This window comes from Leptodactylus fuscus, chromosome 3, assembly GCF_031893055.1.
Source record: "Leptodactylus fuscus isolate aLepFus1 chromosome 3, aLepFus1.hap2, whole genome shotgun sequence".
NCBI classification, from domain to species: domain Eukaryota; kingdom Metazoa; phylum Chordata; class Amphibia; order Anura; family Leptodactylidae; genus Leptodactylus; species Leptodactylus fuscus.
Genome location: NC_134267.1, coordinates 106084130 through 106109980, shown reverse-complemented (window position 1 = coordinate 106109980; position 25851 = coordinate 106084130). Strand labels below are relative to the sequence as shown.

The window sequence follows — 25851 nt, the reverse complement described above, 5'->3', positions numbered from 1 at the left end:
GTACAGTATAATGCATGATCGTGCCCCCACCCACAGTATAATGGTCCTTGGTGCCCCCACCCACAGTGTAAAGCTCCTTAGAGCTCCCACATAGTAAAAGCCAACGCAAATTATTTCCCGTCATATGGTGGATTCACGAGTCTCCCAGAGCGAGACCAACAGGAAATTCAGCTCAAAATAGTTATGTACTGCATACGTGATCTTGGGGAATGAGTCAGGAGATTCACTCTGTTTTTTAAGATGTTTCTAGTCATTTAGAAGCAGCTGGTCAACACCATGCAGTACGTCACAGGATGTATTAGAAAATCCCTTTATCAACCAATTCATCAAAATTTAGAAAAAAGTCCTTTTATATGCAGATAATGAAAAAAACTGCATGCAGAGAATGTGACAAAATATATACAATATTTCTACCCAAAATATAAAAACGTGATACTTTAATACATTAGAAGATGTAGGAACATTATCAATACCTATCTCTCAGTGTGTGTATGTTTGTTTTACATTAGCCAATACAAACTGTATGGAAGGAGAATGATCATTATAAAGATTGTGTTTTTCCCCATACAATCTGCATATTATCTTATGATAGAGCATTTGATGACATCATTTACACACGAGGACAAATTTGTTGGTATCCCTCATTTAATGAAATTAAAACCCACAATGGTCACAGAAATAACTTGAATCTGACAAAAGTAGAGATGAGCGAACACTAAAATGTTCGAGGTTCGAAATTCGATTCGAACAGCCGCTCACTGTTCGAGTGTTCGAATGGGTTTCGAACCCCATTATAGTCTATGGGGAACATAAACTCGTTAAGGGGGAAACCCAAATTCGTGTCTGGAGGGTCACCAAGTCCACTATGACACTCCAGGAAATGATACCAACACCCTGGAATGACACTGGGACAGCAGGGGAAGCATGTCTGGGGGCATAAAAGTCACTTTATTTCATGGAAATCCCTGTCAGTTTGCGATTTTCGCAAGCTAACTTTTCCCCATAGAAATGCATTGGCCAGTGCTGATTGGCCAGAGTACGGAACTCGACCAATCAGCGCTGGCTCTGCTGGAGGAGGCGGAGTCTAAGATCGCTCCACACCAGTCTCCATTCAGGTCCGACCTTAGACTCCGCCTCCTCCGGCAGAGCCAGCGCTGATTGGCCGAAGGCTGGCCAATGCATTCCTATGCGAATGCAGAGACTTAGTAGTGCTGAGCCAGTTCTGCTCAACTACACATCTGATGCACACTCGGCACTGCTACATCAGATGTAGCAATCTGATGTAGCAGAGCCGAGGGTGCACTAGAACCCCTGTGCAAACTCAGTTCACGCTAATAGAATGCATTGGCCAGCGCTGATTGGCCAATGCATTCTATTAGCCCGATGAAGTAGAGCTGAATGTGTGTGCTAAGCACACACATTCAGCACTGCTTCATCACGCCAATACAATGCATTAGCCAGTGCTGATTGGCCAGAGTACGGAATTCGGCCAATCAGCGCTGGCTCTGCTGGAGGAGGCGGAGTCTAAGATCGCTCCACACCAGTCTCCATTCAGGTCCGACCTTAGACTCCGCCTCCTCCAGCAGAGCCAGCGCTGATTGGCCGAATTCCGTACTCTGGCCAATCAGCGCTGGCCAATGCATTCTATTAGCTTGATGAAGCAGAGTGTGCACAAGGGTTCAAGCGCACCCTCGGCTCTGATGTAGCAGAGCCGAGGGTGCACAAGGGTTCAAGTCAAGGGTTCAAGTTCAAGGGTGCACACTCTGCTTCATCAAGCTAATAGAATGCATTGGCCAGCACTGATTGGCCAGAGTACGGAATTCGGCCAATCAGCGCTGGCCAATGCATCCCTATGGGAAAAAGTTTATCTCACAAAAATCACAATTACACACCCGATAGAGCCCCAAAAAGTTATTTTTAATAACATTCCCCCCTAAATAAAGGTTATCCCTAGCTATCCCTGCCTGTACAGCTATCCCTGTCTCATAGTCACAAAGTTCACATTCTCATATGACCCGGATTTGAAATCCACTATTCGTCTAAAATGGAGGTCACCTGATTTCGGCAGCCAATGACTTTTTCCAATTTTTTTCAATGCCCCCAGTGTCGTAGTTCCTGTCCCACCTCCCCTGCGCTGTTATTGGTGCAAAAAAGGCGCCAGGGAAGGTGGGAGGGGAATCGAATTTTGGCGCACTTTACCACACGGTGTTCGATTCGAACATGGCGAACACCCTGATATCCGATCGAACATGTGTTCGATAGAACACTGTTCGCTCATCTCTAGACAAAAGTAATAATAAATAAAAATTCTATGAAAATGAACAAATAAAAGTCAGACATTGCTTTTCAACCATACTTCAACAGAATTTAAAAAAAAATAAAACTCATGAAACAGGCCTGGACAGAAATGACGGTTACCTTAACCTAATATGTTGTTTTACAACCTTTTGAGGCAATCACTGCAATAACACGATTCCTGTAACTGTCAATGACACTTCTGCACCTCTCAAAAGGGATTTTGGCCCACTACTCATGAGCAAATTGCTCCAGTTGTCTCAGGTTTGAAGGGTGTATTTTACAGACGGCATGTTTCAGCTCCTTCCAAAGATGCTCAATAGGATTTATGTCAGGCCTCATAGAAGGCCACTTCAGAATAGTCCAATGTTTTCCTCTTAGCCATTCTTGGGTGTTTTTAGTTGTGTGTTTTGGGTCATTATCCTGGTGCAAGACCCATGACCTGTGACTGAGACCAAGCTTTCTGACACTGGGCAGCACATTTCTCTCTAGAATCCCTTGATAGTCTTGAGATTTCATTGTACCCTGCACAGATTCAAGACACCCTATGCCAGATGCAGCAAAGCAGCCCCAGAACATAGCAGAGCCTCCTCCATGTTTCACAGTAGGGACAGTGTTCTTTTCATGATATGCTTCATTTTTCCATCTGTGAACATAGAGCTGATGTGCCTTGCCAAAAAGTTCGATTTTTGTCTCATCTGTCCAGAGGACATTCTCCCAGAAGTTTTATGGCTTGTCAACATGTAGTTTGGCAAATTCCAGTCTGTTTTTTTTTTTTATAATTTGTTTTCAACAATAGTGTCTTCCTTGGTGGTCTCCCATGAAGTCCGCTTTGGCTCAAACAATGACGTATGGCGTGATATGACAATGATGTTCCTTGGGCTTCAAGTTCACCTTAATCTCTTTAAATGTTATTCTGGGCTCTTTTGTTACCATTCGTATTATTCGTCTCTTTGATTTGTCATCAATTTGTCATCCTTCTGTGGCCACGACCCGGGAAGTTGGCTACAGTCCTATGGATCTTAAATTTCTAAATAATTTGTGCAACTGTAATCACAGGAAAATCAAACTGCTTGGAGATGGTCTTACAACCTTGACCTTTAACATGCTTAAGTATAATTTTCCTTCTAAGCTCCTGAGACAACTCTTTCCGTTGTTTCTCTGGTCCATGTTGAATGTGGTACACACCATGTCACCAAACAGAACAGTGAGTATCTGTAGCCTTATATACAGGCCCATTGACTGATTACAAGATTGTAGACATCTAGGATGCTAAATAGTGGACACACCAAGATTTAACATGTCTATTTGGTCACGTTATTTTCAGAGGTACCATCATATCTGCCCAGGGCTGTTTAATGAGTTTTATTTTTTAACAATTCTGTTGGAAGCATGTCTGACTTTCATTTGTTCATTTTCATAGAATTTTTATTTATTACTTTTGTGACTATTGTGGGTTTTTCTTTCATTAAACGAGAAGTACCAACAATTATGTCCACATGTGTATGTAGGCTAAAATATAGCTTTCAGTAGCACATCTGTCGTAACGTGCTGACAGCAACTACCATTGAAATTTGTTCATTTGTCCACTGATGGCTGCTTGGCTTTGGAACAAGCGTTCCAACAAATTGTTATCCAGTTATTTGTCACCCAAACTGAAAGACCCTTAAGCATGGATGCTATGAGAGGGGAGAAGGTGCCATAGGATGTGGGAGACTATGATTGGTCCAGATCACACAGCACTGACTGTATTTTATGCTGGAAATCATGGAGATATATAAGGTCTGGCTGCAATTTATTTAATGTACATTTCCAGCTGAAGATGGGTACACTAGGTTGTGCGCAATTTGAAAAAAGTCTGTTTTTTCTTTTCAAGTGAATAGTTATTAGCTGTAAAGCCACACACTTTCGATGAACAGATCATGATTTCTAGAAAAAAACTAATTTTAACCCCTTCCCGACATGCGCCGTAATAGTACGGCGCATGTCGGGTCTGTAACTATGGCGACCGCCCGGGAGCCGGGCGGCCGCCATAGCCGCCGGGTGTCTACTGCGTTAAGCAGTAGACAACCGGCTCTAATGCCTCCGATTGGTCCCCGGACCGATCGGAGGCATTAACCCCTCCGGCCCTGCGGTCAGAGGCGCCATTTTCCCGGCGGCGCATGGGCGCCGCCATTTTGGCCGGGATCGCCGGCTCCTGGAGCATGCTCCGGGGCTGACGTCCCGTTGCCATGACAGCCGGGAGTCTTGTACAGGCTCCCAGGCTTGTCTGCAAGTCCTCTCTTTTGCAGGCTGGTCTATGCAGCCTGCAAAAGAGAGGATGCTTTTTTGCAATGCATTAGCATTGTAATGCATTGCATTAGTGATCAGACCCCCTGGGGTTCAACACCCCTAGGGGGTCTAATAAATGCAAAAAAAAAAGTTTAAAAAAATATAAAAAGAATTAAAAGTTCAAATCACCCCCCTTTCCCTAGAACACATATAAAAGTAGTTAAAAACTGTGAAACATATACATGTTAGGTATCTCCGCATCCGAAATCGCCCGCTCTACAAATCTATAAAAATATTTTTCCTGTTCGGTAAACTCCGTAGCGGGAAAAATAGTCGAAAGTGCCAAACCGCCGTTTTTTCACTGTTTTGATTCTGATAAAAATTTGAATAAAAAGTGATCAAAGCAATAACATTTCCCGAAATTGGTAGAACTAAAAAGTACACCCGGCCCTGCAAAAAAATACGCCCTATGCATCCCCGTACACTTACGTATAAAAAAGTTACGGCCGTCGGAATATGGCGACTTTTGGAAAAAACATTTTTTAACACAGTTTTGGAATTTTTTTTAGGGGTCAAAATGTAAATAAAACCATATAAATTTGGTATCCCTGGAACCGTACCGAAACACAGAATATAGGGGACATGTCATTTTGGCTGCACAGTGAACGCCGTAAAACCAAAGCCCGTAAGAAAGTCACAGAAATGCATTTTTTTCTTCAAATCCACCCCATTCTGATTTTTTTTCCAGCTTCCCAGTACATTATATAGAATAACTAATGGTAGCATCATGAAGAAAAATTTGTCCCGCAAAAATTAAGACCTTATATGGCTCTGGGAGCGGAGAAATAAAAAAAGTTATGGGGTTTAGAAGGAGGGGAGTCAAAAACGAAAAACGAAAATCAAAAAAATGCCATCGGCGGGAAAGGGTTAAAAATTATTATACCTAGAAAGGCCTTTGTAAACCAATAGAAGGATAGCCAGAGGCTGAACAATGCACTAGTAAGATCAATAAAATTATAAAGTATGAAAGTACAAATGAAACGAAAATCTCTATAATGAGTTTCCTTGTAATAGCTGGATCTTCAAAGACGTCATTCTTAAAGTGCTTATTGTACTGTTAAATACATTTCTTGCTATTTCTAAGAGGCCATGAAGAGGAATCAGAGTATATCTCTGATAGCTGTGAAGGCTGTGAGATACTCACACTTCGCCTCCTTTGGTGTCTGCCATTTCCTCTGCACAGCTAACCAAACACATCCTCTGGTTTGACAGGTGAAATTGCAGGGTTATTACCATTAGCTACTAGTCGGCAAGTGCTGCACTGTTCGGCCTCACTAATGCTCTTGAGACTACATGAATATTAAAAGGAACTTGTCAGCAATTTCATGCTGTGAATAGTTTGGGCAGAATAATATACTTAATTACAAAGAACCACATTTTACTCTGAAATGCTGCTGCGTTTCACAGAAAACATTGTTTTAAAAAGATAGGCTTGGGTAGACGTGCCTCCTGCGTGGCTCTTCACCTGGCTTGGCTTCTTTGACAGGTCTTTCCTTGATGTTCTCTCCATATTTGTGTATAAGGGGAGACTTTAACAAGCCAAGCCACGCAGGGAAAAATCAGAGGGGGGGGGGGGGGGAGGTGTCCAGAAGACAGAAATTTCTTCTTGTACCTGGCTCTTTTTTTGTAACTAGTTTTTTTTTTTTTTTTTTTTTGTGTTTAAAGGAATATTCTCAGCTCATCTTTTTTGAGTTGAGAAGAAAATACCTGTGCATCCAGCTCCTCGCATGCTTGCAATGGACAGAAACAATGGACAGAGTATCCTTAACTCCGTTAGAAGTAAACAGGATTTATGAAAACAGTACAGCGCAGTTAGCTACGCTCTTTATACAACTCCTGAGTTACGTACACAGCATAACTTTTTTGGAACTCCGATTTACTTCTATGGGGTTACAGAAACAGCATAGAACATCCACTTCTGACTGTTTCTGTAACCCTTGGCCTGATGGTTAGGATTTACAGCAGCATATTTCCATCTTCCATCAGAATTCCTCCTCAATGTTCAAAGAGATAAAATAATCCATTATTCCCAAACTTTGTGGGAAGGAGCTTTTGTATGTATTTTTGCACAACATATATTAGACCTAGGATTAAAGGAGTTGTCCCATCACAAGGATCCTATCTATACTGCTTGTTAATGTGGATGTAAGACTTTTCCTAAATACATTGCTTCAGCAAAGCTGCTTTGTTTGTCCACTATCTTACTTTATTCAATTCTTTGTGGCCACAGCCCTGACTTAGCTGCTCATGAGTCAAGTGATGTATCTGCTGCTCTCAGGGGGGAGGGAGGAGGGGCTAAGTGCAGGGGAGCGAGCCTGTGTATCTAGTTATTCCTGTGTCTACACCACGTGACCTAGCTTCCTGTTAGCAGATAGGGGAGAGGAGCTGCTTTCATTTCTTCTGTTCTCCCAGTTATCAGGCTAGCTAATTCAATTGTGTTCATTATGGCAGAGACAGGCAGTGTCTGTATGTAACACAGAATGGAGTTGCTGCTGCCTGTACTTCATAGTCCAATATAGGTGGGTGGAGCTACACACAATTTGGGGGAGGAGCTAAACGGCAGGTTGCATGTGAAACCCCACCCACCAAATGATGCAAGAAACCAGGAAGAAAGAAGATTTTACAGCAGTGAAGACTGGTGAGTATGTGAGGTGGGAATACCCCTTTAAGTGAGACCTCCCTTCTTCCTGTCTGTGCTGACACATTTACTCCGATCTAGGTCAGTATCATTTATTTTAGTACAGTGGCTCAGTGGTTAGCACTGTAGCCTTGCAGTTCTGGAGTCCTAGATTCGAATCCAGCCAAGGACAACATCTGCAAGGAGTTATGTTCTCCTTGTGTTTGCGTGGATTTCCACCAGGTACTCTACTTTCCTCCCACACTTCAAAGACATACCGAATTTAGATTCAGTGCCCTACTAGGGACAGTATTGATAATATCTGTAAAGCACTGCAGAATATGATGGAGCTATATAAATAAGCAAAATAAAGTAAAAATAAAATTCTTTATTTTATTCCCTTCTAAGACAGCAATGAAACGACTTAGTGAGGCAGTGCAAATGAACAATACTCAATACCTAACCTACATAATACATCTCTTTAAACATTCATTGATTGACAATTGATTATTAGACTTTTTCACTGTTATATTCAGCAGTCTTCAACAGAAAGAACAGAAATAAACTACTGTGTGGATAAACAAAAAAAATAAAATGTGATGTTTATTATCCCCAGAACTTGTAGGACTATTGCTCAAGGGCTTTGTTTGGTAAAACAGCTCACCTTATCCAAGCCACTGGGGCTAAGCTATAATCACTATACAGTCTGCGACATTAAAAAACAAAAAGGAATTGTGAATGTAACCAATGTACGTCTTTTGTATGAATGTCACAACCTTCCCTTAGAAACATAATGGTGCACGGGAAAATATACAGGCGGTACAGGGACAGTTACATGTTCCATACCGGTTGTTTGGTCCTTACTCATTACCTGAAGTACTGGTCTGAAATGCATAGGTGTCTGTTTCTTAATTGTGATTTGTGTTTTTAATTTGAAGAAATAAAATATTTTAAAATAAAAAGAATTTCATAGTAAGTGCTGGATTTCATCATGTTAAGCTATAATACCAGATATTTTAAGACACAGGAAGAAAAATTGCAGACCTTCTATTCTAATCTTCTGAGACCACTTTATTCTACAAGCATACAGGAATGAATGATGCATATTTTACACTCTACATGTAACATATGTTACATGTTGATCTTGTTTCAATTTGTTGTGAATTTCAACCCTATGGGTTCAGACGGGTTTTTTTGGGTCGGATTTTGACGCGGAATCTGTGTCAAAATCTGGCTAAAAAAAAAACACCTCTCATTGAAAGTAATGGGAGCTGGTTATTTCCTTTTTCTGCGAGCGGTTTGTTTCCGCTCCCAATAAAAAGAAGCGACATGCCCTTTCTTCAGGCGGATTCCGTGGCTGAATCAGCCACGGACGTCCGCACTGCAACACTCCCTCCCGGCTAGGCCCATTCATTTGGGCCTAATCCGGAACGGAATGCCGCGACTGGATGCCGGTGCATTGGCTTCCAGTCTTGGCTAGACATTTTTTGGACCAGACTCTGAGGCGGCCACCGCATCAAAATCCGATCCAAAAATCCCCATCTGAACCCGGCCTGAACAGTGAAAGCCACAACGAAAATCTCATGATGGATGAGGCCGCATGGTGCTGAAAGACAGGTTTTGTTTTTTTTTTTTTACAGAGTTTGCTCTGTTTTTTGAGCCAAACCCAGGAGTAGATTTAGGCTGCTTTAACATGGAGTAAACACTCTGCTTATTCTGACATGTAAACACTTGTCAGAGTGCGCGATGTAAAACAGAATCCCATTGAGTTCAATGGGTTCGGTCTTACGCACGCTACCCATTGAGATCAATGGGAGGCTTTTTTACCTATTGCTTTCAATGTGATATGCGCATATCACATTGAAAGCAATAGGTAAAAAAGCCTCCCATTGAGTTCAATGGGTAGCGCGTGTAAGACCGAACCCATTGAACTCAATGGGATTCTGTTTAACTGCGCTCACTCTGAACGTGTTTACGTGTCATAATGAGCGGAGTGTTTACGCCATGTGAAAGCAGCCTTAGCAGAAATGAGAAGGATAAAAGCTTCCTATATATTTCCCATTTCTTTATTCACTCCTGTCTGTCTGACTCAAATAATTCAGCAAAATCTGCATGAAAAAAACACAGCTTTTTTGCAACATCCGGCCACAGCTGCATGAATTGACCTGCTGCGGATTTTAGAAACAGGTCAATTTGCACATGATTATCCAATTTTTATCTCATCTACTTAATCAGTAATGCTGTACACACTAGTTTCCATATGCAAATCCAGTATTAAAAGTCACAGCTAACATGCAAAGTGTACATTCATATGTAAAAAGCATATAACCGAAAAATTCTATTCAGCCAATTCTCAGTTGGGATATTAGGGAAACTACTTGGAACTTTGCAACTACTGATGAAAATGTCAACTGAAGGACTTGAAAATTCCCCTAAAACACAGATTTGATGACTTTTTATCAGCTGTACATCTGCTATTGCATAACATATTTTCAGAGAAGAAGGCATGGGTATTATATAAAGCAAGCTGGACATTTTTACTCCCATGTGGAACAATAAATGGAAAAGACTAAAAAATACATTTGCACAAATAATAAAACACCGTAATCCCACACCTTTTTGTACTTTTTACAATGAATGAATACCCTGACAAACAGATAACAGAAATGTCATACTAACCAGTGGAAAGTGGATGACAAATGTGTGTGGGTGCTTTGATGTTCAACTGCAGCTCATTGTGTGGGTTTTGAAGATAAAGAGGCATTAACATTTATTTGCTATACTTTTCATTTCATATTGTAATGCGTTGTAAATAGATCGCTGTATTTGCCGTAATCCAGATAAATGTAGGTGTTTATAATACTAGTGACAGTATAGACATTTGAGAAGACAATATCTTCAGGTTGTTACAGCAAACAAGGCACAAAGAATAATAACATAGCCTTATACCTGGGATGCACAACATTTTTGTTGGTCCTAGCGCCACAATGTCAGGTTAAACCCCTTCCAATAGTCATAAGAAAACTTTAAGGTTAAGGCCCCACGTTGAGGAAACCCAGCTTTTTTGTTGGAGATTTTGCTGTGGTTTTTTGAGCCAAAATCGGGAGTGGATTGAGTAGAAGATAGAAGGATAAGAATGCCCTATATATCTTCCATTCCTTTAGTACCACTCTTGGCGTTGGCTCAAAAAATGCAACAAAATCTACAACAAAAGAGCTGCCTTTCCGCAACGTTGGGTCTCAGCCTAAAGGGGTATTTCTATCAAAACACTTAAAGCTTATTCGAAATAAATGAATTTCTGATAGTTATAGGTTCCACTGACTGTCATGTATTAGGAAAATAGTGTACTCTTCACCAACTGCAGTTTCAAGACCAAATGTGAGAACCACATCTATCGGACATTTATGACACATCCTGTGGTTACGCAATAGGTGTTCCAAATGGGAATACCCCTTTAAGCAAAGGTTTTTCTAAGAAAATCATGGCCACTTTCCACAAAGCCATGCCCTATAGTTGGACAAATCACAAAGTATCTAAAACATATAATACATGTGGTGCAAGATAACTTTTTCGTGGCTATAAATATAAATTACATGCACTATAGAGCAGCGGAAAGACAATATCCTGAAAGCAATGAATAGAACATACACGGTGAAGACACTTCATCTGCATGAAATACTGGTAAATGTGAGCTCAAAATTCTGGAGAAGTGATAGTGAATGGGGAACAATACTGCTGTAACACAAAATAGTGACAGGCATACTATGCCAAGACATTTTTAATCCTTTCCTAGGGCTGCAGCAAGTGAAAGCTGTGGCTGTTATGGACAATTGCTGCACTTTTTTCCTTGACACCCAGACTGTTCATAGTAAATTAGCCTGTACATATTTGGGTGTTCTGTTAAATGGCACAAACCAATGAAAAAATGCAACCGTTGTCTATATCAATAATCAGATTTTACCTATAACTGTCCTAGAATATAATAATTTTTCTGGCATATTTTGGTGTGGCCCTGGAGAGAAAGAGAGAAGGGGGACCTAAAGACTGGATGTTTCGGTTCTTATATTCAACACATAGCTGGGTTTAAAATAACAAACAGTATATACTTACCTGTCTATTCAAAGGGTCTCCGTTCGGGTCCTTGGTCTTTGTTTACAGTCTGCCTAGACATGAGTCTGCCAATCAGAGGCTGATGCTCTGTTTAATAGATCTGAATGGAGACAATCTCCTGGGTATGGCTCTGCCCTGGGAATGGAACACAAGCAGGACTTCTGCTCCACCAGCCTAACTACTTTCCTGACCATTCCAGCCCTCCTCTTAGTCAAAACAATGGACTACTGATTTTGCAATTGCAAATAAGGATACCTGAGCTTGACCAATGCCCGAAGGACTGTTACAGCATGATGCTCCCCTGTGAACAAGAGCTAAGTTCAATGATACAGCACCCGTATGCCTCTGCAGAAGATACATTATCTCACAAGATCTCAGGAGACAACTGTTCTGGGAGTCCAGGAAGTCTCCCCTTTTTCTGGGAACTTCCCATTTATTTTGGCAGAGCTTACAAGTATGATATCAGTATACAATATGTTTTCTTCACATTTGCATAGTTGCCGTCAGTAAAGAAAGCCATTATGCAGTGCCAGATCTGTAGTGTGACTCTATTGACTTATAATTGGGTCTGTTACATTCTGTTATGGTATCTGACATTCTGATGGAAAAAAGAATTGCTGCATGTAGTGCTATTATTTCCATTAAATCCAATGGAATCTGTAATGAGGCCTCCAATGGAGGAGTGAAGAGAAATTGACTTAGCGATGCAAAGTATATGGAAAGTTTCCATTTAGCATGCTATAAATTGTGAAACTATAATAGCATATGCGTGTCAGTTTTACTGATTGACTTCTTAAGCATGGCAAAATCATCTCTTGTATCCTTCTTACAGCATAGTGACAAGGGCTCAAGCCACTTACTGTTTTAAGCCCATTATGTGCAGTTGATAAGAAGTAGAAGAGAGTGTTGTTCCTGTGGCAGGCAGTGACATGTCCACTCATTTCATTCAATAACCCTCTCACTATGTTAATGTGGGAGGATAAGGTCTTAGAGGCATCTCTATGAAACAGAAAATTACACATTCAGCCCCTAAATTAAGCTAATAGATGATGCTTTTAGACAGGAAGCGGATAACCGTATACAATTATGGAGTCAGAATAAAAGCCGTCTCTACTACCTCTGTATGGTGGAATAACAAACACTAGGAGAGACAGTCCACGGCAGGCACATCTTTATTTTAATATAAAGAAGTTGCTTAGTAATGGTTAGATACATTCTGAACCAGTGACATAACTAAAGGCTCAAGGGCCCTGGTGCAAAAGTCCAGCCTATAGAAATTATTTCCCCATTTGTGCTTCCCCCACAGAATCCGTCCTTGACTATATTTTGACCAGTTGCTCCTTTTGGCATGAAAAGGTTATTTTTTTTTCTCCTTTTGATAGTGGACGTAAATTTATAATGCACTTATGGACCCAGTGGCAGGTGAGACCATTGTGAACCCTTTAGGTTATGCAAATACTTATGGGCCACCGAAGGATCCTGGGCCCAGGTGCACCCTCTGCACCCCCTCAAGTTATGCCCCTGTTCTGAACCCGTGTGACAACCACCAGCTTAGACAATCCTCTAGTAATATAGAGGAACTCTTTTCTTTCCCACTTATCATATTCATACCACTAAAATACAACCGGAAATCTACAAAATGGCCGATAGTGTTAAAGTGTATGAGTACATTTGTCATAAAATATTTCAGCTATTTTATTTTATCTTCTTTGTCTGATATACATGCTTGTGAAGTTGCAAGTTGAGGGTTCAGTGGGTGTTCCCTGTGAAACAAGATATGTTTCTGTCCTCCCATTTCTGTCTCTCACATCATGTTTTTTGCAAGTTGTAATTTGTGTGACACAACTCGCTCATGCAACTCAGAAGTCTTCTCAGGGGTATATAACATGCTGTGTGTGAATAACACGAAACATCACTGACAAGTCTCCCCACAGTGCTTCAAGGGATTTTTCCATAAACCTAACCATATATAGTTTTTTAGACAATTTAAGTTTACAAGATTTTCTCTAATCTTCTTATTGGTGACATCTATTGTCCGAAATGGTTGCCAATGGATATGAGCATGAATGCAGAAACTTTATATGGTCTGATACCAGTAATGATGTCCTTATTGTGGATAAAGATAACCCGGCCTCAATAAGGAAATCATGGCAAGTGCCAAATCACAGAAACTTCCTGTATCCATTGACAACTGATCAACATAACAGTTTGCCACCGCTGAGATGATTAGATGTAGTCTCTGTACTGTCAGGAGTGTGGTGTCAGGCAGAAGCAGGCAAGAGTTGCGACTATGAGCTCTGACACTGGCGGCCTCTGGCTGGAGATCTGTATCACACACCCCCTACATGACACTGTCCTTCTGACATTACAGAGATCTTAAAGAGGACCTTCCAACAAGTCCAGTTCTTTACATCATTTAATAGGGGCTGTTCCACTGATTCTGGCACAGTTGGGGCTACAGAGAAAAATCCAACTGTGCTGTAATCAGTAGAGCGGCACCTATATAGATGCTAAGCGCATGAATTGGTGGAGGTGGTGAAAGCTCCTCTTTAAATAGAACATCAGGCATCAAAACTAACTGCGTTTGTTGCTCAGGAATAGTTAGGGCTGGAAAAAAAAAAAAAACAGTAATCAGTGGGGCAGTGCCTACCTCTTTTGTCACTGATGTATTTTTAGCTATGTGTGTCCTTTAGACTATGGAGGTTTTTCAGCACTCTGATAGGATGTCATCAATATCTGATACCTAGCAATCCTACTAATCAGTTGTTTCAAGAGGCTGCAGAGCTCAGACACATGCTACAACCTCATTACTGCTTACCAAGCACAGTGCCTCACACTGAACAATGGTAATACTAATTGCAGCTGAACACTATTCACTTGAATGGGAATAATCTGCAAACTGACCATTTGGTGGATGAATGTGACATCAGTGGCCTGCATAGCTGAGTGCCATAACATATCGATACCTAAGTTCTGGAAAACCCCTTAAGGCTAAGACCCCAAATAGCGGTCCGCAACAAAAAAGTGCTGCGGAAAAAACCATGGCAGCAATGCATCAGTTTTCCCTGCAGTGCTGTTTAAACAAAATCTGCAGAGGTTTCCTCTGCGGACTCTCTGCTTCCATTGTACCTATAGGGAAACTGCTAGCGTTTCCATATGTATAATTGACATACTGCAATTTCCAAAACTGCAACGTTTTTGGATATAGCAGTTTGTCCACCTCCTTTTTTTTTTTTTTTTCGCAATGTGTTGATGGGATTCCACTTTGCAGGAACTATATAACGCCATGTTTTTTTCTTCAGTGTTTCTGCCACGGCCAAACCATGGCGTTTCTGCCATGTAGGGCACCAGCCTTAAGTATGCTTCTTGAAAAATTATTTATACTTTAGGACAGTAGTCTAACCTTATGCCCCAGGAGATGTTGTCCTTTTCAGGACACAAGGGTTTCAGAGAAGCCTGGTTGAGGAACACTACTTTGGATGATAAAAGTCTGAAGCTTTCCTTAGGTCTTCTAAACTGTATATATTATGAATAATAATAATAAATGGTAAGAATTATTAAGAAAACTGCAACTTACCAATATTTCCTAAACTACTATAACTTGATTTCACCACATTTCTTCAAGTGCACCTGTAGAAGACCCTGAAAAATAAGACACACATCTAGTTTTAATATTAGTTTAACAGTCCTCATATACTAACACATAAGTAACAAGGTAAGCAAAGTAAGCAAGGTTTCAATAAAGATTGAAGTAAAACTCAAGTCAGAACATACACACAGCATTGTTCCATGCAGTTGAATTCTACCGTATTTCATTGATACTGCTTGGACTACACCCCTGGTCTTTCAGAATAATGCAGCTCCTAGCTAAATAGCTAATAATAAGAAGTAGTAAAATACATTATTATCATGTGATTCAGTCTATGGCTCGGTTCACATCTGCGTTCAGGGATTCTGTTTCTCTCTCCATATAAAAAATGCGGAGACCGAACGGAAACCACACGGACCCCATTATACTTCATTATACTTTTTCCGCTAGCTAGTAGCGACATGCCCTATCATGCCATGGATTCCGCAGCTGATTAAGCCACAGCGTCCGCTTCTCGAGACACATTCCTGTTTAAGCCCATTCATTCGAGCCTAAACAGGAGCGGTATATCGCGACGGAATGCCGATGCGGGGGAAAAGGTTTCCGTGATCTTTTCCTCTGTGTGAACATACCCTTAGATAACCGCTTTTTTTATGTGGCTTAGGTTTCTGTTTAGGGGGTCCCCAAGCGGTCCCCTGAATGGAAATTCGAACGCAGATGTTGAATTAAGACTAAGACTGACTGGCTTATAAATGTTCTAGAAATATTACAAGTGCATATAACAAGGATACAGATAAAAATATGTATTATAATGAAAAAAGTAACCCATGCAGTATGTAAATCTAATAGTAGCATGATGACCATAATTATGTTTCTGTTCTCCTATATACATTAATGCCAAATACATTGCTGCATCATCTATCTGCTCTTCCAGGCATTGTCAACACATGCGCCCACCTGAGGTGCAAAACAGGCCAAAAAATTTGACTCACTTTCTTTCCCTCCTACTCTGACATGTGTATGAGGTTATTTATACCAGCTGGGTAGGCAGCATGGCACACATCACTGGACCAATATTATCCCCTAAATTGTTTTTGCAAAATGTACTATTAATACACAATATCCCAAAGTCATAAGATTCTCAAAATGGCTACTCCTAGCGACTGATATACCAGTGTGGCACCTGAGTGACAATATATGGTGATACTACAAGTTTCGTTAATCTCCTGGCAATCTTCCTGGTGACCAACCCAATCTTAACCCACAATAAATTACACTGGTTCAGAATAATGGAGCATGCAGTGATGTTTAGAGATTTTGTAAAAGTGACCTTGATAATGTAAGTGACCTTGATAATAAGTAGTTTAGAAACGTTTTTGCTGTGGCTTCATTGCTAAGTGTACTTGTAATTTTTTCAATTTTCAATTCTGGAAATCTTAAAAATCTTTAGCAACATAAGTTTACATGTGGTTATCGCTCAATATTGTGATGGAATTAACATCAGAATTATGTGATACAGCAGAGGGACATCTTTAGGTTGTGGCCCACAGTATGGAAAAGCAGTAAAAAAACATACCCACCTATCTCCAATGCTTCTGTGTCCCAGGCTGCTGTTTTGTCTATTGCTCCTCTGGGGCTTGTTCTGGCAGAAGTTGTCGCCATGTGTGACCACTGAGGTCAATCATACTGTGCATCTCCTGTGATGTCCCGAGACCTTTCCTTAGGCCACTGACTGCCCATAGCAGTCATATCAGTGAGGATTTCTGCCAGAACAAGCCCTGGACAGTGACCTGGGACACCAGAGTGCAGATGAGTATGTTTTTTCTTTTTTTCTCCCAGTAAAAAAAAAAAAAAAAATTCCTGGACACCCCCTTAATATTGCCAGTATGTTATCTTATGCGTAATGGAGATTTGATGGAAAAGTTTATTGCAATGAAAGTTGTTTCAAATCTATGTGTGTCATGGATGCAAGGACAGAGGTTTGATGGTGTATCTCATTCCCCTAACTACAGTTGATGAATCAATAAATACAACAAAACTATGAATCTGAGCCCTGTAGTAAGTTTTTTTTGAAACTTCTATAATAAATGAGATACTTCCTCTTATATTATTCTGCCTAAGTTTGAGTCACTCAATTTTCTATTAACAGCAAGCCAGTATGAGTCACTGAGCTTCAGTGACAAACAGGTATAACCTTGGAAATAATCTACTGTATGATAGTTATACAATCAAACTAAACTTAAAGGGACATTGAAAGGAATTTGTCACCAAGACAGACCTTTGTAGAAAATGCCTCAGTTAATGTATGTCCTGAGCTGTGCCTCGAACCCTCATTCAGGCCCAGATTTATCATCAGTGCAAACTTAGGTAGTCTGAAAATACACCAGATTTATCACAGTGGCTGATGCTGGATGATAGATAGTTTAAGTTTATATCACCTTATAGTTGGCATACTTTGAGCCAGGTTTTTTGGACATGATTTGCATTTAAGCCACATCTGCTTTAATGAGAATCCACACTTACCCCTCGTTCACATTTGCGTTTGGGGAGTTCGCATGGGGACCCCCTGAACGGACTTACAAACGCATTTGCAAGCGCTGTGCCGTAAAAGCACGCGGACCCCATAGACTATAATGGGATGTGTGTGCTTGCCGCACTCTGGCCGCACAAATCATGCAGAGAGGAAATTAGATTGTGAAGTAATTTCCTCTCCGCATGTTCCCTGCGGAGATCTCACATCAAGCACATGGCCCCCATTATAGTCTATGGGGTCCGTGTTCTTTCACTGCACACCGCTTACAAATGCGTTTGGTATTCCGTTCGGGGGGATTCCCATGCGGACTCCCCGAACGGATTACTGACGCAGATGTGAACGAGGGGTCACATATTTCAGCCCAAAATAGATGCGCCAAAGATGTAGCTCAGTTATGCCAGTGTCTAGTGGTAGCCGCAGTAGTAAATCTGGGCCTATATGTAAATTGCTGTCTCACTAATCACACCTAAAGGTTTATTAATTTACATATAATGTGCACACAATATATAATATATGTGCAGCATGTAATATGTACTGTTATTTAAAGAGCACATACGTTAAATATAAAGACTATACATTTACAATGCCAGATGCGCCAACAAACACAATCTAAAACAATAAAGCATATAAACAAACAAAAATATGTGAATATCTCTAGACATGGCTGAATGATGGGAACATATGGACACTATTTTTAGCTGGTTTATTATCAAACGGATAAAGGAGGAGATTCCACTTGACAGCAGAAAGGGTTACTGGTGCTCATAGATGTGGAGATGCCACCCTGCTGTGGGTGAAGGAGACCTCTGCTGCATCAGACCTCTGTGGACATATGAGATGGGATTGAAAGCACTAAGATTGCTGCAGTCACATCTGGATGAGGAGGAGCTTGCTTTACACTTGGGTAAACTATGGAAATGCTTGATTTCCTACAATCTAACATTCAATGCTTCAGACGCAAAGGACTGCAGGAAAATGTATTTACATATGAAGCAAGCTTGAAATCTTAATGGAAGGAAATCGGAAATTGGGCTGAAATTTTCCAATCTTCAATTACGTTATCATTTTATGTAATTCACCTGTTTTATGGAAAAGAACAGCCACCTGGTACTGAAAAACATGACTTGGATCTGACATGCGCGCGCACGCACACACACACACACACACACACACGAGCGCGCACACACACACTACATTATATTTAGATACTTTGTTAGTAGTCACATGGATAAGAAGTCTTGGGAACACTTTAGTAGTTCATAACCTAACATTCCTGTGTATGTAAAAAAAACTGTATAGCTTTGCTTTTAGAACAGAAATCCCTATAGTCAAAATCAGTGTCTATAAATATAGATACTAAATATAAAATACACAGTATGCAGCAGGATTAATTAAATCATGGTAAACAATGGAACATGGAACATAAATTGCAGAACAAATTTGTATCTGTGAAGAGATGTAAAATATTGATATATGCACATTATAATTTTAAAATAAATGTATCTTGAAACATTTGCATTCACATCCCTGCAGACTAAGACTAAGGCCCCCACATAGTGGGCTACAATGGAAATGCATCACGGTTTTTCCTGCAGAGCTTTTCACAGAAAATCTGCAGAGTTTGACATGCTGCGATTTCAAAAACGCAACCGTTTTGCATTTCCACTACACATATTGTTATGCAATGTGTGGATGGGATTTGCAGCACTTACATCGCAGCCAAACCACAGTATTTACACCACATAGGGCCTAAACATGAAAACAGAAACATGGCAAGACCATGTCATACAGCTCTTCCATCTGCCTGTATACAGAAATCATTTAGTATATGATTCCTGGAATGAAAAGACAAAAGTTATGCTTGGTTCCATAATGTATTAGGTTTTCCACCTGTCTTATGTGTTTAGTGAAAAGCCCAAGTACTAAAACCTATCTGTATATGTAAACTAAAAACTCAGTTGAGTTCTATAGTGCTTTTTGTCAGGGTCATCATAGACTGAATGTTGGCCTCAGTTTTTATTGTGCCTGCCCCAGGGGTGTAATTTGAGGGGGTGCAGAGGGTGCAGTCGCACCAGGGCCCAGGAGCCTTAGGGGGCCCATAAGCACTGGTATCAGTATTGAGACTATAGACTCCATCTGGCCAATAAACCAAGGAGATTCACAGATTACCCAACCACACTAAAGTTGATTAAACTTCTTAGCACCCGTAACCATCACTATCAAGAATTTGCTGTAGGGACAAGATAGGGGGCCCAGGACAAAAGATTGCATCAGGGCCCACAATGCTTTAGTTACACCACTGGCCTGTCTGTGATATGGGGTATTGGTGCTTGTGGTCATAGAAAAGGACAACTAGTGCAGAAAACCCCAACAACCAACACCAAATTTCAGCATCCTGGACTCTGGAATTTGGTGCAGAAGAAGACTAGGACCCAAAGTAGAGGACATTAAAAGGATTGCACAGGACTAAAAAAAATATAGTTGCTTTCTTCCAAAACCAGCACCACACCTGTCCATTGGCCTCATTCTATGGAGCAGAACTGCAATACCTGATGCAAACCATGGAAAAGTGTGGCACTGTTTCTGGAGGAAAGTAATCAGTTTTTTTTTGTTTGTTTTTTTCTATTTGGTACAAACCCTTTAAATTTCTTGCTAAAATATAAATAAAAAAATATTCAGAAAATATGTGATAAAGGGGAGTTTGTTTACTTCCTGTGTGTGACCCATTCTATTTGCTAGAATACTTGAGGCTTAAAATGATGAGACTTTGCAGTGATGCCACAGATGTTGTAAAGATTCACTAAAAGCAACATTCAGCCATGAAGTATTGAGCACAATTATCACAGTAATAAAGACTACAATGAGCTTCTGTTACAAATCTTGACAGAGATAGCAGAGTATTTTACGACAGACATCTCAAATTGTAACATCCCAGTATACTATTCATGAACCCAATGGGACGATGAAGCCGCGTCTATGCTTTATGACACGAAAGGCCTCGCGAGAAATCAGTGTCTGTTTCATTTTATTAGTGCCAATGCAATTAGCAATTAGGACATCGGGAGAAAACCAAATATAGAAGACAGAATATCTCCAAGAACCTAGGCAGTCATGGATTATAATGTATCACTATTCATAGCCTGTACTTATAATTCTACCTAGTATACAACCATATATAAAAGACTGCACATATAGTTTGGGGACTAATATAGTAGTAAAATAGTATCTAATGAACACTGTAAATGCAAACGATCATTTCTATTGGGAACTCTATGTAATCCTGCCAAGTGAATGGAAACTAATGCCCACCTTCCTATAGGAGTCTTCAGGGAAATTAATTACTATAGATAATTTTTCTATAGCTAAGTAGGTTTTAAAATTTCTGGAGCAGAAAAACCAACCGGTAGATCTGGCGTATGTCTATTTAATTCTGTTACACAAAGTGCAAGAAAAAAATTTCATTCCTGTAAAGGATTTATATCAAGTATTAGCAACCCTGCTGAAGTTTTTTCCTAAAGTTTATATATACGAGAACATCTTTTTAAAGGGGCAGTGTACTCACTGCACCATGTCAGTAATATACATTCCCTGTCTATTGTCGTCACAAATCTTACATTCTCATAGCACTGAAGGGGACCTGAAGTCTGGTCTTTCTGCCTACTTTGCTGATTCCTATGACCAACACACTCTTTTCAGTGTAAAAGAAGCAGGAGTAGATCAAAGTCAGTCATGTGGCTGAGGGTGGGAGAGGAGGCAAGGAGACAAGACCATTGGCGGCGACATTGGGGCGTATATTACTAAGTTTATTGATATGGTGCAGAGAATACATTGGTCATAACCCCTTTTAATCTCTACAATGGTTCATAATAGAAAAAGGCTAAAAATCAGGTAGTTGCACATTATTTAGGAACTCAGCTTGCTAGGTAAAAAGAAAAACTATATCTGGGGACCCCCTAATCAAAATGTCCTCTTTCCTGGAATTGCCCCCATTTTCAGGTTAACAAATTTGGGCAAGATAGTGCATATGCTGCACTGTTCAATATTTTACTCTGTTCCACATAGTATAATACCCCTTTTTCTGAATCCCACACAATATAACATAGTTTTACTGGCATTCACAAAGTATTGTGCCCCTTTTACTGGCCCCTACACAATATAACTCATTTACTGACCTTCACACATTATAACTTCCTTTTCTGAGCCCCCAAACAGTAAAACTCCCTTCTTTGGCTCCCACACAATATAATACCCCATTTACTGGCCCCTACACAGTATAAAGCCACCTTTTCTGGCTGCAACAGTGTAGCTTATTCTTTACTGGCCCCAACAGTATACTGACCCCCTCTAACCTATACTGTCCCCAACACTGTCCCCTTTTTATAGCCTTGTACACTATACCATCCCCCTTTTCACACCCACATAGTATACGGTCATCTTTTTTGGCCCCAAACAGTTATTTTGTCCCCTTTTTTCACCCTCACATATAACGTTTCCTTTACTGGTTCCTTCACATTATAATGTCCCTTTTATTGGCCCTCACAAAGTATATTTCCTTCTTTATTTACCCCCCATATAGTAAATTGCCCCTTCATTGGCCTCCACAGTATACTATCCCCTTTACTGGCACCCACACTGTACTTTCACCTACTATTCAGTCATCCCAACAGGTAACAGCCGACTACTCACCAATCCCCACTTCTGTCCAGGCCACCAGACATTAAATCGCTGATCAAGGTCAGGACATGACGTCTGAATATTGTTCAGTATCTGGACATAGTGCGTGACATCTCCTGTCCAGGCCCATCTCCACTTTGTTCTGGAACGGAGAAGCCACACACTATGTGGGGATTAGGGTGTAATAAATATCAGCTGTAACCTGTTGGAATAATCCAAATGATAGCCATAACAAAATCCACCATTGAGAGGCCTCATTTACCTCTGGGGCCCTACACAATTATGTGGGTTGCGTTATTGCCAAATCTGCCCATATCTGTGACACTGACCAATAGGTGAAGCAAGAAGTGGGTGACAGATACCTTTGCTGGTGGCCAGTAAATAGTACACAAGAACTGACATATAGCTTGGCCTAGGAGATTTTTTTACTGGAGGTTTTCTGTAAGTGAGTTCACAATAATTAAAATATGGAAGTCACAACAATCTGCCAGACCCTTCCTACGACAGATATCACTGGCACCTCACAAACCACTCAGATATATAATCGGTCAATTGGATTCCTTTGTGATTTACATAATTTTGATGAGAAGAATAGTGGAGGAAACAGCACTGTTATTGTCAAATAGGCTGACATTGATAGCACTGTTGATAGCAATGTGAACAAAGCCTAACAAATATAGTAATGGGGGATTAGTAACTAATGAATAGTAAATAACACAGAACTTAAATTAATAGCTGGAATGTCTGAAGCAGATGTTGTGATGAACATACATTGAGTGGTGGCGATATCAATGATGCACTTATTCTGGGATATAAAGCCCTGTGCTCCTGGGTATGGAGTGAGCTGCATTTGCACTGCTCTGTCTCTCACTGACACAGACTCTCCCCTTACATTAGTGCTGAATAACAGTCTACAATGTACAATCTGTATCGCCAAATACAACTGCAATTAACGGTATTGGGAAAAGAAGAATAAAGAAGTGAGGACAGAAGAAGACCAGCAATATGTCTATGGATATGCTGCCTCATGCTGCTATGGAAAAAGTTGTGATGCTCGAAAATCAGCCTACTGTCTGCAGTAGTCAGGAGCTGTCCATGTGATGTCAATAACACATGGTCAGTGATTGGATACAACAGTCATGTTTTAACCTGATGTCTCTGCTGCATCTGGGTACCCGAAACACATCCAATGGAATGGAAATAATGGTTCTAGAATCAACAGGTGAGTAATACTTCCCTTACTCAGTATCATTTTTATAATGCCATCATTTGGACAATGTAAGATTGTGAAGATGCCTCTGGAACATGGATGAAAATTGTGCACCTTCTATGTTGGTTGGTTGGCTTCATCCCATGGACACTTTGGCCATGGTGTTTTGGGAACGTGTAATCCCAGCTTTTCCCTCAATAATCAGCCATTAATTAACCACAGTCTTTTATTCAAAAGCCAAATGAATATAAAATATTCTGTTAAAATCTAAAAAAAACAGTAGGCCATGACATATACTTTGTGGAATGAGCATTACAATGAGTGGTTTAGTCATCATCTTTTAACATTTTCTGCAGTGTCTGTCAACCATTTGAAACCTCATTCCTTTGCTAATATGATGGTCCCTACACATTCTGAGTAAACCCAACCAATGCTGACAGTGTTCTACTATGTAGGGTGTGACAGGACCAGGGGCAAAGTGGTAGAAGGAGTGTACATTTTCCCCAGTTTCCTGTCATATACGTTCTAGATGCAGATGAGAAAGTCATGTTCTTTGCTGAAGGGTTTTACCAAAACCTGGTAAAAAGGTCTGGCTGCTGGAGTAGGGAGTATTGGATGTCTCTACTCCAACCACTCCAAGTTTTGGGATATGTGATTCCTTGTGTCATGAAGTATGTGTATAAAAGGGCAGACAGCACACAGGTATACGGCTCTCTCTGCTCCTGGAAACTCACCTGTGAGTAACATTGCTGTACTTTGTGTTTAGGGAGCTGTGCAGAAGGCCTAGCTCTGAGTAGTTAGGTGACCTGTGCTGTAGGTAGAAGCCGGACGGCTAGGATTTTATTCTGCATTGTATTTGTTTTCTTTTACCTGTACAAGTTCTAATAAAACTGGTTGCTTCCTGTTGCACCACATTTTGCTGGACTGGACTTTCTTTTTTGTGCCAAAAAGTGCTCGTCTATCTGAGGAGATGACAATCCTTGAGCTAATCCTGTAACAGGGACACAACCCATTGGCAATAGGAATGATAATGCCAAGCAGACATGTCCTCTTTGGACGGTCATTCCTATCTCACCACCCTGGAGTAGTCATCAGCTACAGAGATAGCTGCTTTACGCCATTTCCGTAATTCCCATAGAAAGGAACACCTTTAATATATATAGTGTATCCCATTCTGTTTCCATAATTCCTATTGATTTCTATGGGAGTTAATAAAGCAATGCAGAACAGCCACATCTTGTTCACGTAACCCCAAGAATTGATGACTCGAGGCAGGAATACCCCTTTAAAATCTACAGCTTTCCATGGACTTGTGACTGCCACTGAACAGATCTACACCTTTTTATAGTCTTTGGGTCACCCCCTTACATGCTGCTTAGTTTACCTACATTAAAATCTGCTATACCTACTGTACAGATGATGGCCTTTCATTTGTTAATATATAAAAGTGGGCGACTTACACTTTATTCTTTAACTCTCTTAATGTTAAGGACATCTTGTACAGGCTGCTTTGCAGTTTTAACACACGCTTTTTCTTTGTACATTTTCTTTCTATGAGCTGTTTGTTTCTGAAGGATAAAAGGCTCACTTGTACTACACTAAACAAAGCTTACAAAAAAAATCTCCTTGAATATTAAAATGTCTTGTGTAGTTCTTTTGGCATGCACTTAATGTAGTCCCATCAATAATATATTTTGTACAAGAAGAAAAGTTTGAACCACGGCATGATTCTGAAGCTGAAGTATACTTGTATAACCATTTTAGCATCTATATGAGTGAACTGTATTATTCAATAGCCATATTCTAGGAAAAGCCCAGTGGATTGTACTTTTCAATTACAGGACTCAATTTTTGGGTTATTGGTAGTCTGTCATCCACAGGACTTGAGAACACAATGTTCCATCCCCAACATATTTCCTCAATATTGTGATCAAATTGGAACAAAGCTGAAATTGACCCACCACCGTATTGGTAATATCTATCAGGTCAAATCATCATAGTACCAAGCAAAGAGAAATCAGAATAGAAACAAGAAAAGAATCAAGAGAATTCCATAAGTAACAAAATACCATGACTGATACAATCTTGTGCCAGGACTTTGTGCACTGTACATCCTACATGTGGAGGTTCCAGAGCTTGGTAGCGATTGCCACCTCTGCACCCCCTATAGCAATTCACCAGTATGATATTATTAGCAAATCTAATTATCATTGGGGCAAATGTCTCAATGCATCTACTGTACATTAGCATTAATAGCCTCCCATTTCATAAATGATACCCCCCTTTCTACATACTGTATTGTGCAAGAGATGGCCACGAGCAAAGATCAATGTACCAGATGTTGTGTTCTGGGTCTGTACATGATACAAAAAGTAGAATATATGTAAATCTGGAATGGAAATTATACGAAGTAAGTCAAACTCTTTACAAGCACCTTTCATATGGATTTTCAAAGGGCTCATTATTTATGATGATTTTCCTTTAAGCGCTGC

General features: G+C 40.4%; 1 protein-coding gene across 3 annotated transcripts in view; it reads right to left on the bottom strand.

Annotated features, from left to right (window-relative positions):
* FYN (FYN proto-oncogene, Src family tyrosine kinase) overlaps positions 1-25851 on the bottom strand; it is a 141006-nt gene that overhangs the window by 58690 nt on the left and 56465 nt on the right. For all 3 annotated transcript variants that reach the window (XM_075268146.1, XM_075268147.1, XM_075268148.1), the window contains one exon: positions 14931-14995. The gene's annotated coding sequence lies outside the window, so the exon portion shown is untranslated. The remainder of the gene's footprint in view (positions 1-14930; positions 14996-25851) is intronic.